Genomic DNA, 15,256 nt, shown 5'->3' with positions numbered 1-15,256 from the left:
CAGTGGCTCGCGGGTCTGCATACCAACATCCATACACACACATGCAGTCAGAGCCGGCCATAGCCTTTAAGGGGCCCGTAGCTACATTTTGATCATCAGTTCCAGGCGCGCCGGATGCATTATCTCGGAAACGGACGCCCTCCTGGGTTTTCTTGCATGACAGTGAATGGTGCAAAAAACAAAAACCTCCAGTCAGTCCTGTGGCTGAAAACAGCTCGTTGATGAGATAGGTCGAGGGAGAATGGTAATAATCGCGCAAGCTAACAGGCGGAGTGCAACAGCGGTGTGCAGAACGGCATCTCGAACGCACAACTCATCGATCCTTGTTCCGGATGGGCTATTGCAGCAGACAACCCCACCGGGTTCCACTCCTCTCAGCTAAAAACAAGAAGAAGCGGCTCTAGCAGTGGAGGCTGCTGAGGGGACAACTGCTCATGATAATGGCTGGAACGGAGCGAATGGAATGGCATCAAACACATGGAAACCATGTGTTTCAGTGTATTTGATACCATTCCACTCATTCCACTATTAAACTGCCCAGTGAATGTATAACTATATATATATATATATATACAGTGCCTTCGGAAAGTATTCAGACCCCTTGAATCTTTTCACATTTTGTTACATTACAGCCTTATTATATAAAATCTATTAAATAAATAACAAATATTCAGCAATCTACACACAATACCCATATAAGCAAAAACTTACTTTGGAAATGTATAAACAAAACAAAACAGAAATACCTTATTTACATAAGTATTCAGACCCTTTGCTATGAGGACCAAAGTTGAGCTCAGGTGCATCCTGTTTCTGTTGATAATCCTTGAGATGTTTCTACAACTTGATTGGAATCCACACTGTGGTAAATTCATTTGATTGGACATGATTTGGTAATGCACACACCTGTCAATATAAGGTGCCACAGTTGACAGTGCATGACAGAGCAAAAACCAAGCCATGAGGTCGAGGGAATTGTCTGTAGACAATTGCGTCGAGGCACAGATCTGGGGAAGGGTACCAAAAAATGTCAGCAGCATTGAAGGTCCCCAAGAACAGCGTTGTCTCCATCATTCTTAAATGGAAGTTTGGAAACACCAAGACTCTTCCTAGAGCTGTCCACCCGGCCAAACTGAGCAATCGATAGAGAATGGCCTTGGTCAGGGAAGTAACCAAGAACACAATGGTCACTGACAGAGCTCAAGAGTTCCTCTGTGGAGATGGGAGAACCTTCCACAAGGACAACCATCTCTGCAGCACTCCACCAATCAGGCCTTTATGGTAGAGTGTCCAGACAGAAGCCACTCCTCAGTAAAAGGCACATGACAGCCCGCTTGGAGTTTGCCAAAAGGCACCTAAATATTCTCAGACCATGAGAAAGAAGATTCTCTGGTCTGATGAAATCAATATTGAACTCTTTGGCCTGAATGCCAAGCGTCATGTCTGGAGGAAACTTGGCACCATCCCTACGGTGAAGAATGGTGGTGGCAGCATCATGCTGTGGGGATGTTTTCAGTGGCAGGGACTGGGAGACTAGTTAGGATCGAGGCAAAGATGAATGGAGCACAGTACAGAGAGATCCATGATGAAAACCTGCTACAGAGCGCTCAGGACCTCAGACTTGGGCAAAGGTTCACCTTCCAGCAGGACAACGACCCTAAGCACACAGCCAAGACAACGCAGGAGTGGCTTTGGGACAAGTCTTTGAATGTCCTTGAGTGGCCCAGCCAGAGCCCAGACTTGATCCCGATCGAACATCTCTGGAGAAACCTGAAAATTGCTGTGCAGCAACACTCCCCATCCAACTTGACAGAGCTTGAAAGGATCTGCAGAGAAGAATGGGAAAAACTCCCCAAATACAGGTATGCCAAACTTGTAGCGTCATATCCAAGAAGACTCAATACTGTAATCGCTGCCAAAGGTGCTTCAACAAAGTATTGAGTAAAGGGTCTGAATACTTATGTAAATGTGATATTTCAGTTTTGATTTTGCAATAAATTAGCAAACATTTCTAAAAACCTGTTCTTGCTTTGTCATTATGGGGTATGTGTGTAGATTGATGAGGGGAAAAAACTATTTAATAACATTTAGAATTAGGCTGTAACGAAAAACCAAGGGGTCTGAATACTTTCCGAAGGCACTGTATATAAATATATAGTGCATAGATATACAGTGCCATCAGAAAGTTGTAATACCCCTTGACTTATTCCACATTTTGTTGTTACAGCCTGAATTCAAAACATATTAAATTCACCCCTCTACACACAATACCCCATAATGACAAACAGAACACATGTTTTTAGAAATGTTTGCAAATTGAATGAAAATTAAATACAGAAATTAGAGGTCGAGCGATTATGATTTTTCAACGCCGATACCGATTATTGGAGGTCCAAAAAAGAACGATACCGATTTTTTTCTAATTATTTTTAATAATAACAATTACAACAATACTGAATGAACACTTATTTTAACTTAATATAATACATCAATAAAATCTATTTAGCCTCAAATAAATAATGAAACATGTTCAATTTGGTTTAAATAATGCAAAAACAAAGTGTTGGAGAAGAAAGTTAAAGTGCAATATGTGCCATGTAAAAAAGCTAACGTTTAAGTTCCTTGCTCAGAACATGAGAACATATGAAAGCTGGTGGTTCCTTTTAACATGAGTCTTCAATATTCCTGGTAGGAAGTTTTAGGTTGTAGTTATTATAGGAATTATAGGACTATTTCTCTCTATACCATTTGTATTTCATATACCTTTGACTATTGGATGTTCTTATAGGCACTTTAGTATTGCCAGTGTAACAGTATAGCTTCCGTCCCTCTCCTCGCCCCTACCTGGGCTAGAACCAGGAACACATTGACAACAGCCACCCTCGAAGCATCGTTACCCATCGCTCCACAAAAGCCGCGGCCCTTGCAGAGCAAGGGGAACAACTACTCCAAGTCTCAGAGCGAGTGATGTCACCGATTGAAACGCTATTAGCGCGCACCCCGCTAACTAGCTAGCCATTTCACATTGGTTACACCAGCCTAATCTCGGGAGTTGATAGGCTTGAAGTCATAAACAGCTCAATGCTTGAAGCATTGCGAAGAGCTGCTGGCAAACGCACGAAAGTGCTGTTTGAATGAATGCTTACGAGCCTGCTGCTGCCTACTATCGCTCAGTCAGACTGCTCTATCAAATATCAAATCATAGACTTAATTATAACATAATAACACACAGAAATACGAGCCTTTGGTCATTAATATGGTCGAATCCGGAAACTATCATTTCGAAAACAAAACGTTTATTCTTTCAGTGAAATACGGAACCGTTCCGTATTTTATCTAACGGGTGGCATCCCTAAGTCTAAATATTGCTGTTACATTGTACAACCTTCAATGTTATGTCATAATTATGTACAATTCTGGCAAATTAATTACGGTCTTTGTTAGGAATAAATAGACTTCACACAGTTCGCAACGAGCCAGGCGGCCCAAACTGCTGCATATACCCTGACTGCTTGCACAGAACGCAAGAGAAGTGACACAATTTCCCTAATTATAAGAAATTCATGTTAGCAGGCAATATTATGTAAATATGCAGGTTTAAAAATATATACTTGTGTATTGATTTTAAAGAAAGGCATTGATATTTATGGTTAGGTTTGGTGCAACGACAGTGCTAAATCATCAGCCGTTTTGCGAAGTAGGCTGTGATTCGATGAGAAATTAACAGGCACCGCATCGATTATATGCAACACAGGACACGCTAGATAAACTAGTAATATCATCAACTATGTGTAGTTAACTAGTGATTATGTGAAGATTGATTGTTTTTAATAAGTTTAATGCTAGCTAGCAACTTACCTTGGCTACTTGCTGCCCTCGCGTAACAGGTAGTCAGCCTGCCACGCAGGCTCCTCGTGGAGTGCAATGTAAGGCAGGTGGTTGGACTAGTAACAGGAAGGTTGCAAAAACGAATCCCCGAGCTGACAAGGTAAACATCTGTCATTCTGCCCCTGAACAAGGCAGTTAACCCACCATTCCTAGGCCGTCATTGAAAATAAGAATGTGTTCTTAACTGACTTGCCTAGTTAAATAAAGGTGTAAAAAACATTATTTTTTTTTATCGGCCAAATCGGTGTCCAAAAATACCGATTTCCGATTGTTATGAAAGCTTGAAATTGGCCCTAATTAATCGGCCATTCCGATTAATCGGTCGACCTCTAACAGAAATATATAATTTACATAAGTATTCACACCCCTGAGTCAATACATGTTAGAATTACCTTTGGTAGCGATTACAGCTGTGAGTCTTTCTGGATTAGTCCCTAAGAGCTTTGCACACCTGGATTGTACAATATTTGCACATTATTCTTTTTTAAATTCTTCAAGCTTGTTCAAGTTGATTGTTGATCATTGCTAGACAGCCATTTTCAAGTCTTGCCATAGATTTTCAAGCCGATTGAAATCAAACTATAACTAGGCGACTCAGGAACATTAAAGGTAGTCTTGGTAAGCATCTCCAGTGTATAATTGTACATGTTTTTTAGGTTATTGTCCTGCTGAAAGGGGAATTTGTCTCCCAGTGTCTGTCGGAAAGCAGTGTCTGTTGGAAAGCAGTGTCTGTTGGAAAGCATGTTTCCCTCAAGGATTTTGCCTGTGCTTAGCTCTATTCCATTTCTTTTAATACTAAAAAACTCCCTAGTCGTTGCCGATGACAAGCATACCCATAACATAATGCAGCCACCACCATGCTAGAAAATATGAAGAGTGGTACACAGTGATGTGTTGTGTTAGATTTGCCCAAATATAACGCTCTGCATTCAGGACATAAAGTTCATTTCTTTGCCACATTTTACTTTAGTGCATTATTGCAAACAGGATGCATATTTTTTATTCTGTACAGGCTTTACTCTGTCAATTAGGTTAGTATTGTGGAGTAACTACAATGTTGTTGATCCATCCTCAATTTTCTATCACAGTCATTAAACTCTGTAACTGTCTTAAAGTCACCATTGGCCTCATGGTGAAATCCCTGAGCGGTTTCCTACCTCTCTGGCAAATTAATTAGAAAGGACACCCGTATCTTTGTAGTTAGAGGGTGTATTGGTAAACCTTCCAAAGTGTAATTAATAACTTCACCATGCTCAAAGGGATATTCAATGTCTGCTTTTTACATTTTAACCCATCTACCAATAGCTGCCCTTTGCAAGGCATTTGAAAACCCCACATCTACTTTGTGCATGACACAAGTAATTTTTGCAACAATTGTTTACAGACAGATTATTTCAAATATAATTCACTGTATCACAATTCCAGTGGGTCAGAAGTTGACATACACTAAGTTGACTGTGCCTTTAAACAGCTTGGAAAATTCCAGAAAATTATGTCATGGCTTTAGAAGCTTCTGATAGGCTAATTGACATCATTTGAGTCAATTGGAGGTTTACATGTGGATGTATTTCAAGACCTACCTTCAAACTCAGTGCCTCTTTGCTTGACATCATGGGAAAATCAAAAGAAATCAGCCAAGACCTCAGAAACAGAATTGTAGACCTCCAGAAGTCTGGTTCATTCTTGGGAGCAATTTCCAAACACCTGAAGGTACCACGTTCATCTGTACAAACAATAGTACGCAAGTATAAACACCATGGGACCATGCAGCCATCATACCACTCAGGAAGGAGACGCATTCTGTCTCCTAGAGATGAATGTACTTTGGTGCGAAAAGTGCAAATCAATCCCAGAACAACAGCAAAGAACCTTGTGAAGATGCCGGAGGAAACGGGTACAAAAGTGTCTATATCCACAGTAAAACGAGTCCCATATGGACATAACCTGAAATGCCGCTCAGCAAGGAAGAAGCCATTGCTCCAAAACCGCCATAAAAAAAGCCAGACTACGGTTTGCAACTGCACATGGGTACAAAGATCGTACTTTTTGGAGAAATGTCCTCTGGTCTGATGAAACAAAAATAGAACTGTTTGGCCATAATGACCATCGTTATGTTTGGAGGATAAAGAGGGAAGCTTGCAAGCTGAAGAACACCATCCCAACCGTGAAGCACGGGAGTGGCAACATCATGCTGTGGGGGTGCTTTGCTGCAGGAGGGACTGGTGCACTTCACAAAATAGATGGACTTATTGTGGGAAGCTTGTGGAAGGCTACCCGAAACGTTTGACCCAAGTTAAACAATTTAAAGGCAATGCTACCAAATACTAATTGAGTGTATGTAAACTTCTGACCCACTGGGAATGTGAATGAAGAAATAAAAGCTGAAATAAATTATTTTCTCTACTATTATTCTGACCTTTCACATTCTTAAAATAAAGTGGTGGTCCTAGCTGACCTAAGACAGGGAATTTGTACTAGGATTAAATGTCAGGAATTGTGAAAAACTGAGTTTAAATGTATTTGGCTAAGGTGTATGTGAACTTCCGACTTCAACTGTATTATGCGACTTATGAAGCACATTTTTACTCCTTAAGTTATTTAGGCTTGCTATAACAAAGGTGTTGCATACTTATTGACTCAAGACATGTCAGCTTTCCATTTTTATTCATTTGTAAAATTTTGAAAAACGTAATTCCACTTTGACATTATGGGGTATTGTGTATAGGCCTGTGACACACAAAAAAAATCGCAATTTAATTCATTTTAAATTCAGGCTATAACATAACACAATGTGGGGAAAGTCAAGGAGTGTGAATGCTTTCTGAAGGCTCTGTATATAGTGTTTGTTGTTGTTTTTTGTTGGTAAATTGATCCGCGGGCATTCAAAAGTGCGGCCGGTTGCCAATCTCTGATCTCGAGAAAAAATATGATTTGTTTATTATATTTCTGCAACAATTACGTCAGACTATGCACGTTTATACACACTTACTGCTAGTCTTTCTGATTTAGGATAAGGTATTGGACAAAAGGTTAAAAAAAGTGTTGAGGGGGGTTAGGCTCTGGACTGTCTTCAGACACTTGGCTGGTGAGGGAGACTACTCTGCAGGCCATCTGAGAGAGTAGGAGGTGAGGACATGGTTCAGGAGGACACGGTTTAGGGGGTAGAGGGTTAGGGAGACATGAGTTGCACTCTGGATAGTGTCACTGTCTCGCCTGAGGTCAGCTGACTAAGCAAGCCAATCTATGCGCTTCAGATTAGATTGCAGCCTGCATACAGTAAAACCTGTGGTTTGGTAGGCATTCTGAGGGGCTAGACACATCTACTACAGGCCAATTGTTTCTGGACACTGATATGTGTGTCTGTGCAATACTACAAATGTCTTGAAGTCTTTAATACAGCTCACTCCCACTACTTATATATGGGCAGATATCATAGATACGGTATTGCCAGATATGTTGGTTCACTTCATAACTTAATAAGGTAACTCTTTATTTCCTATAAGCACGGCTTGGAACACTAGAAAGGCTGTCCCTCCCTTCATTCATCCATTATCTGACCTAAAGAGTGGACTACTGTTCACTCTGTAGCCCGAGACCAGACCTTGTGTTTGTAGTCCTTGGGCATTAGTCTAAACTACACTGCACACACACCCAGTGGCCAGGCATTTCCCCCCACCTCAAATAGCCTTTATGTGACTCTCATAGTATGCGTCTCTCGCGTTAGAGAATGAATAAACTCAGGTTTATGTTAGAGAGTGAACATAGTCAGGTTTATGTCAGAGAGTGAACATAGTCAGGTTTATGTTATAGAGTGAACATAGTCAGGTTTATGTTAGAGAGTGAACATAGTCAGGTTTATGTTAGAGAGTGAACATAGTCAGGTTTATGTTAGAGAGTGAACATAGTCAGGTTTATGTTAGAGAGTGAACATAGTCAGGTTTATGTTAGAGAGTGAACATAGTCAGGTTTATGTTAGAGAGTGAACATAGTCAGGTTTATGTTAGAGAGTGAACATTGTCAGGTTTATGCTAGAGAGTAAACATAGTCAGGATTGTGTGTGATAGAGAATGATTTAGCAAGGGGACGAGGTTATGTTTGAGGTTGTATGTAAGATAATGAACAAGGTCTCTTCCACCAGCGGGTTCTCTCTCTGTCAGCTTTATATATGCTTGCAATTAGCCTGGGGACAAGGTTAAGTTCATGTATGTAAGGTTCATGTGTGTAGGAAAATGAACATACTGTATTTTCAGGTTCACGTGTGTAGGAAAATGAACATACTGTAATTTCAGGTCCATGTGTGTAGGAAAATGAACATACTGTATTTTCAGGTTCATGTCTGTCCGGACTCGTTATGAACGTTATGATGTAACATCCTGTAGATGTTTCACCAGTCCTGGAGAGCTGGTGAGAAACCTTCTGTGACTAATAGATTAACAATGAAAATGCTGGGAAAATGTACAGTATGTGGCGGCTCAAGCGGAACACAGACTCTGTTAGTGGTGGGTTAGGGCTGGGTGGCTTATTTAGTCTTGGGTGGAGTATTTATGTATTTAGTCCTGGGTGGGGTATTTGTTTGAATGCAGGGCTGGTTACTTAAATGCCCATTGCAGCTATTTTTATATCAATAACACATCCTTTCTGGGTAACAGAACCTTACTATAATATATTTCCATTAAAATTGTCCAAAAAAATAGCCTTAAGGAAAAAACTATCTCTCAAGAAAGAATTTTACTAGGACTGTCTGGGAGTGGTCTGAGTGGGGAGGGGAAAACCTCTCTGTTATTGGCAGAGAGGTTTGGAAATCTCTTTCTTATTGGCCTATTTACGAACGTCACCAGGCAGGCCAAAACTCCATCCCACCACAACAGGCTGAGATTTCAGGTGGTCTTTTCAAACAGCTCTTACACTAAAAGGGCATTATCATCATTTTCACAATTCCACAGTATTATTCCAACCTTATAGTGTGGAAATATAAAACACAAAAAAATCACATTTTTGAGTACACTGAGCCTTTAAACATGCAGCATCACAAGCAGAGCAGTCAGAAGCTTGTTGCATAATGAATATATTTTCCCCCACGGTGAGAGTGGTGGGTTCAAACAGGTCCACCCACACACACATACACACTAATTAGTGCCTCTGCAGGTTTTGACGCCACTCTTACATCCCCGTGGATCCTACAAAGAGCCTTCAGTATAGAATATACTGGGTCTGTGATTACTTGACCAGTAGAGACCAATAAAGACGAACACTTTCACCTCTGATGCAACAGTCGTCTCTAAGGGCAGCTGTGGACACCAGAGACACTGGACCATGGACATTTGAGAGCTTCAAAAAGCTCAAATTCACTCACCATTTGACTTCCCTACTTAGGCACATTGCTCCTCGGGGAGCAGAGGCCATCAACCACTCCTCTCCATCTCTCTCTGTGTCACATTTACTCTCACCAGTCCTGACCCCAACACTGACCTCTACCCTCTTCCTTCCAGTCATATACTCACCCCATCCTTTAAACCTCACTTGTATCCTCCTCACCTCACCCCTGTCCTCCTCACCTTACCCCTTACCCCTGCCCACACCCATCATTCCAACACTCACCCCATCCTTAACCCTCACCCCTGTCCTCCTCACCTTACCTACACAGATCCATCTATCATAACCTCAAACAGACAAGTTAATATAGTTCACTCCACCACCACACTTAAGGGAACCCCATCCAAGAAGTTAATGTAGTTTGGCCTCCCCTGCAAGGCACTTCTGAAGTAGGGGGACGGGGGTCAGTCTGCATACCTCCCCCCTAGTCTACCCCCCATGGGGACACTGCCAGGAAGAGGGTCAGAGGGGAGAGTTCAAGGTTCAACGTGGCTCACTACAGAATGGGAACAGGATAGGGCTTAATTCTTTAAGACACATTCTGACTACTCACTAATGGAGTGTTAGTGTGTGTCCCACTGTCCACCATCATTAAACTCTAACAGAGATTACCATCTGGTTTGAATCGCTTTATTCCACCAGAGGGCGTTGTTAAAATACAATATCTAGACTGGAATCACACTGTCAATCAAAAGATTGACTGAAGTTGTTATGTGATGCCAGAGATGCCTGATTATTGATAACAAAAGGATTACATTGGACTTCTCTTACTTTTAATGAATGGATGTATTTAATGTAATCCCCCTGAGGGTTCAGATGAAGTCCTTATATAAAGTAACTACTAAATAATGCATATTTTGAAGTGGATCAGTGGGACAGTTGTCTACTTTTATAGCACTGCTGAGAAACACATGTTGCAGCTTGACAACAAAAGGTCTTTGATTACTGTTTTTGATTGTCCACCAAGGAAATGTTGGAAAAGTTGTCCTTCCACCAGCTGATGCTAAAATAGATCCTGGGGAACACACACACACACTCGCACACATACACACACACACACACACACACACCCTGCATCGGTACGGTAGATTGTAAATTCTCTCCCTCCTTCAACACAAGAGAATCCTCTATTCACAAGGTAAATAGAGAGACGCATTATTAATTGATACCATCACACACACACACACACACACACACACACACACACACACACACACACACACACACACACACACACACACACACACACACACACACACACACACGTCTAACCAGCTGTTTCCTACATGTCGTTAAAGTGGGCTCTGTGTGTGTGTGTGTGTGTGTGTGGTCAACCAGCAGAGTGGCTGGGGAGCCCAGTGAATTAGGGGAGCGAGCATCAGGGCGATGTGTGTGTGTGTGTAGCTGTTAGCCCAACAGTCTCTCTCTTTGTGTGCGTTTCTCTGATGTGAGACTGAGTAGCTCCACTCTGCCCAGGGTCTCTGTGGCCCCCCATCTGACACACACACACGCAGGTCTGTGGCCCCCACTGTCCCCTGCTGGAAAGGATGCCTGTCGACTCTCTGTAGTGACAGAATGTTCTTTTTGGGGAAGCAGGCTCCGGACACACACACACACAAATTGCCCTGACGCTCGCTCGCTCCCCTATTTCACTGAACTCCCCAGCCACTGCTGGTTGACCACAAATATAATGAGCTGTTCAAGTAGGATCAACCAGCCCCACAGATAGACAGTGATTGAGCAACTTCATATGGAAAACAGAAACATGTATTCAGTCACAAAACTTTCGTTTAAAAACCACACAACAATCAGATATCGACTCTGGTTGTTGTTTTGATAGTCCTGTCTCATTCAATCTCACTAACATGCATCATGGGGATTGTTGCCAAAATGCAGGAAGCTATATTTCTTTAATTCCAGTAAACATCCCTTAACTATTCTATCCACGCATTTAACTGGTCAACAACCATCCTTCCCACCGCCAACGTCCATTCCTCCCAGCCTTAGAGAGAGATATGGGGAGAGAACGGCACTGAGACGTACGTCAACACTTGTACCCCACGCATATGTGTGAACTAACCATACACGTACTGTCACTCTAAGATCAATGGAATGACAATAACTAGAAATAACTTGATTTCTGTGTCATTTCAATCAACCTCAATAAATCAGTGTTAGAAAGTGAGCCTGGGTATTTTCTAATCAAAGTGGAAGTAACTATTTTCCCTTTTTCAGTCTTTATGGTATAAAAAACAACACGTATTCAAAAAGTGCAGTTTGTTACAGTTGTTCTTCTGACGTATACGAAATCTGTACACGCTACCAGCACTAAAATGCTACCAAATATTCCATAATAATAGCCTATGTTATTACACTAAATGTTACACTTCGAAAGAGTAGAGAAAAATTAGTCTAATAAAACGTAGCTGTTACCGTATAACTTTTCCAGCTGTGCGACGAGGTGATGTTGACAACGTCCAGATGCGAATGATTGCACCTCGCAGCTCGGCGCGACCTGGAAGGAACCACGTAACTAGCTAAGCAACAAGAAATGAACACATGAGAAGAAGAAAAAATCTCGAAGTTGCTTCTTCTTATTGCTGCTAGTCAAACAAGCGTCTCTTGTGAGAGCAGCGGGCTATTGCAGGTGTGGCTGTGTAGCGTTCTTCCTTGGCTCTACCTAATAGCCGCTCTGTAGCCTTGCACGTCCCGTTTCTGGACCACTCCGAGCAGCAGAGGCGAATGTCCCAGTCCCACAGCGCAGGTGATGTTTTCTAAAAGTGGGATGGAATTAACAAAAAATGTGGTCTATATAAAACGGGAAATCAATCTTTGGAATATAGCCTACAAAGTGCATATACACATCAGATTAACTTTTGACACATCAGAATTTATCAGAGCCAAGAATTCCAGATAAAATCCATATTGCACAATATGTGGTGACATGCTGACTTGTGGTTTCGAGAATGTCCCCCCTCCTCCCCGCTACCCCTCCCTCCCTGGTCCCTTCAACCCCTTCTACCCGAGGCTAGTGGCCAAAAATGAACTGCTTACATTTTTTAGATACCCCTACCCGAGGTATAACAAAGCACAGCCATGTTTTTCCATCTCTATAAGGTCTCCCATTATATGAAATGGATGGATGTACAAAAATATGTTACTACAAAAGTGTTTAAATTGACAGATATTGTGACACACCCCTTAACTTAAACAGGCCACATAAGCTTATGTAACCCTATATTGCAAGCTCTGATATTTCTCAAATTTGGAATACAAGTAGTCAACTGTCTGCCCTACATACACAACCTAACAGCATTAGGATATCTTAAAGCATTTTGGAAATATAGACCTGTAAATACACCGATACAATAAGCGGAAATACAAACTATTCTTAACTTAACTTTTTGGTAGCTTTTCAATAGACAACTTTCCAAGTCTAATTTGCTCTCATCCAGTGTTGTATGGTCCTGCCTGAAAAAAAATGCATACAGTAACACGTTTTTTGATGTTGTGGCTATTGTAATTTACTCTAAGGCGTGTGGGCTCAGACACCGAAAACAGTCATTTTTTCCTGTTAAAGTTTCCTCTATCTCGAACCTCTTTAAATGTTTAGCCCATACTCTTGTAATTACTTAAATTTGACTCCAAATCCAATATGGCGTCCAAAATCCAATATAGCTGCCATATTACAATTAAATGGTGGTTTAATCACCTGTACTGTATATGTACACGTTTTAAATTAGCCATTTTCCAGATTTGTGTACAATACTTATGACTTGTACTCAATACTCTTTTTTGTGTACTTCGACTATGTTAGGAATCCAATTTGCTCACCATGTAAACTCAAACACCTTTGTGTGGATATATTTAAAGGCAGCAGACTGCTTGGCCTGGCAACACTAAGTTTTCCAAGTCACACGCCTCTTTGAGGATCAATGAGGCAACTGGGAGGCTCCAACAAAAGGAAAGAGAATCCAACCCTGGACTCTGACACCGTCTCCCTAGCTCTACAACTTGCCCCCACTGTGGTATAACTTGCCCCTCCAGGATTGGGCTCTTAAGTCACCTCCTTGTCGTTTAGAAGTGAGCTTTGATTCATTGCTCGTTCAATATGTCGACCTGAATCCAACATGACCTCTGCTGGCTCACTGACTTTGCGATGCACATTGGGATGTTCCAGTGCATTCTTATCCTGTTTGGGTTGAGCTGGCACATTGCTTCTTCAAGACAGTCATGTCCACCAAGAGGTCACTCTCTTTTCAATGGGGTTTCATTGGGAATCCAGATTTCTAAGGGACCTTCCTGCAGTTCCTATCGCTTCCACTGGATGTCAACATTCTTTAGAAATTGGTTGAGGTTTTTCCTTTGAGAAATGAAGAAGTAGCCATGTTCAGAATGAGGCTCCAGTGAAGTGTACTGTTTGTTTAAAGGCTCGTGACCAGAAAGCATGCTACACATTGTTTTCCTCCGATATTGAACACAGATCATCCCGTCTTCAATTTTATTGATTATTTATGTTAAAAAATACCTAAAGTTGTATTACAAAAGTAGTTTGAAATGTTTGGACAAAGCTTACAGGTAACTTTTGAGATTTTTTGTAGTCACGTTGTGCAAGTTGGAACCGGTGTTTTTCTGGATCAAACTCACCAAATAAATTGACATTTTGAATATATATCGATGGAATTAATCGAACAAAAGGACCATTTGTGATGTTTATGGGACATATTGGAGTGCCACCAGAAGAAGCTCGTCAAAGGTAAGGCATGAATTATATCTTTATTTCTGCGTTTTGTGTCGCACCGGGAGGGTTGAAATATGATGGTCTGTGATTGTTAGCTGGGGTGCTATCCTCAGATAATAGCATTGTTTGCTTTCGCCGTAAAGCATTTTTGAAATCTGACACGTTGGTTGGATTCACAGCAAGTGTAGCTTTAATTTGGTATATTGAATGTGTGATTTCATGAAAGTTTAATTTTTATAGTAATTTATTTGAATTTGGCGCTCTGCATTTTCACTGTATGTTGGCCAGGTGGGACGCTACCGTCCCACATATCCTAGAGAGGTTAACAGCCAAAATGCTGTCTGGTAATTGCTGGCGTGCATTGTCCTCATAGGTACCAATTTTGCTACCGACCATGACTGGCCAGCCCATGTGACACCTGAACTGGACTCGCATGTGAAAAATTAACTCTGATGCTGGAGTGACTCACGCATTGGTCTGTGAAACTGCAGTAACATCCCTATGAGGGCATATTACATTTATGGCAAACCAGAGGCACCTTAGGATGGTCAAACTTGCTGTATGTGATCGTTTATGGTGGCTGGGGATTGTGAACCCTGCTTTATCATTACAGGTTGCTTACCTTTGACTTGGTTATGCTACTGTGTGCTTGTGTCGTGAAAGGCTTGGTATTATATGTTGTGGCAGTGCCACTCATAGTCCTACACTTAGAAAAAAAGGGTTCCAAAATGTTTCTTCGGCTGTCCCTATAGGAGAACCCTTTTTGGTTTCAGGTGGCCAATACCATCCCTACGGTAAAGCATGGTGGTGGCAGCATCAGACTGTGGCGATGTTTTTCAGCGGCAGGGACTGGGAGACTAGTCAGGATCGAGGGAAAGATGAAGTACAGCGAGATCCTTGATGAAAACCAGCTACAGATCGCTCATGACCTCAGATTCGGGCAAATGTTCACCTTCCAACAGGACAACGACCCTAAGCACACAGCCAAGACAACGCAGGAGTGGCTTCGGGACAGGTGTCTGAATGTCCTTGAGTGGCCCAGCCAGAGCCCGGACTTGAACCAGATCGAACATCTCTGGAGAGACCTGAAAATAGCTGTGCAGCGAAGCTCCCCATCCAACCTGACAGAACTTGAGAGGATCTGCAGAGAAGAATGGGAGAAACTCCCCAAATACAGGGGTCCCAAGCTTGTAGCGTCATACCCAAGAAGACTAGAGGCTGTAATCGTTGCCAAAGGTGCCTCAACAAAGTACT

The 15,256-nt window shown here is 41.8% G+C and overlaps 1 protein-coding gene across 1 annotated transcript in view; it reads right to left on the bottom strand.

Annotated features, from left to right (window-relative positions):
• Nucleotides 1–12,114, bottom strand: part of LOC139552124 (hyaluronan and proteoglycan link protein 1-like) — a 35,104-nt gene extending 22,990 nt beyond the window's left edge. The window contains exon 1 of the mRNA XM_071363549.1: nt 11,695–12,114. The gene's annotated coding sequence lies outside the window, so the exon portion shown is untranslated. The remainder of the gene's footprint in view (nt 1–11,694) is intronic.
• Nucleotides 12,115–15,256: the final 3,142 nt, after the last annotated feature.

Source organism: Salvelinus alpinus, chromosome 24, assembly GCF_045679555.1.
Source record: "Salvelinus alpinus chromosome 24, SLU_Salpinus.1, whole genome shotgun sequence".
NCBI classification, from domain to species: domain Eukaryota; kingdom Metazoa; phylum Chordata; class Actinopteri; order Salmoniformes; family Salmonidae; genus Salvelinus; species Salvelinus alpinus.
The sequence above is the reverse complement of the archived record's forward strand: the minus strand, read 5'-3'. Positions and strand labels throughout refer to the sequence as shown.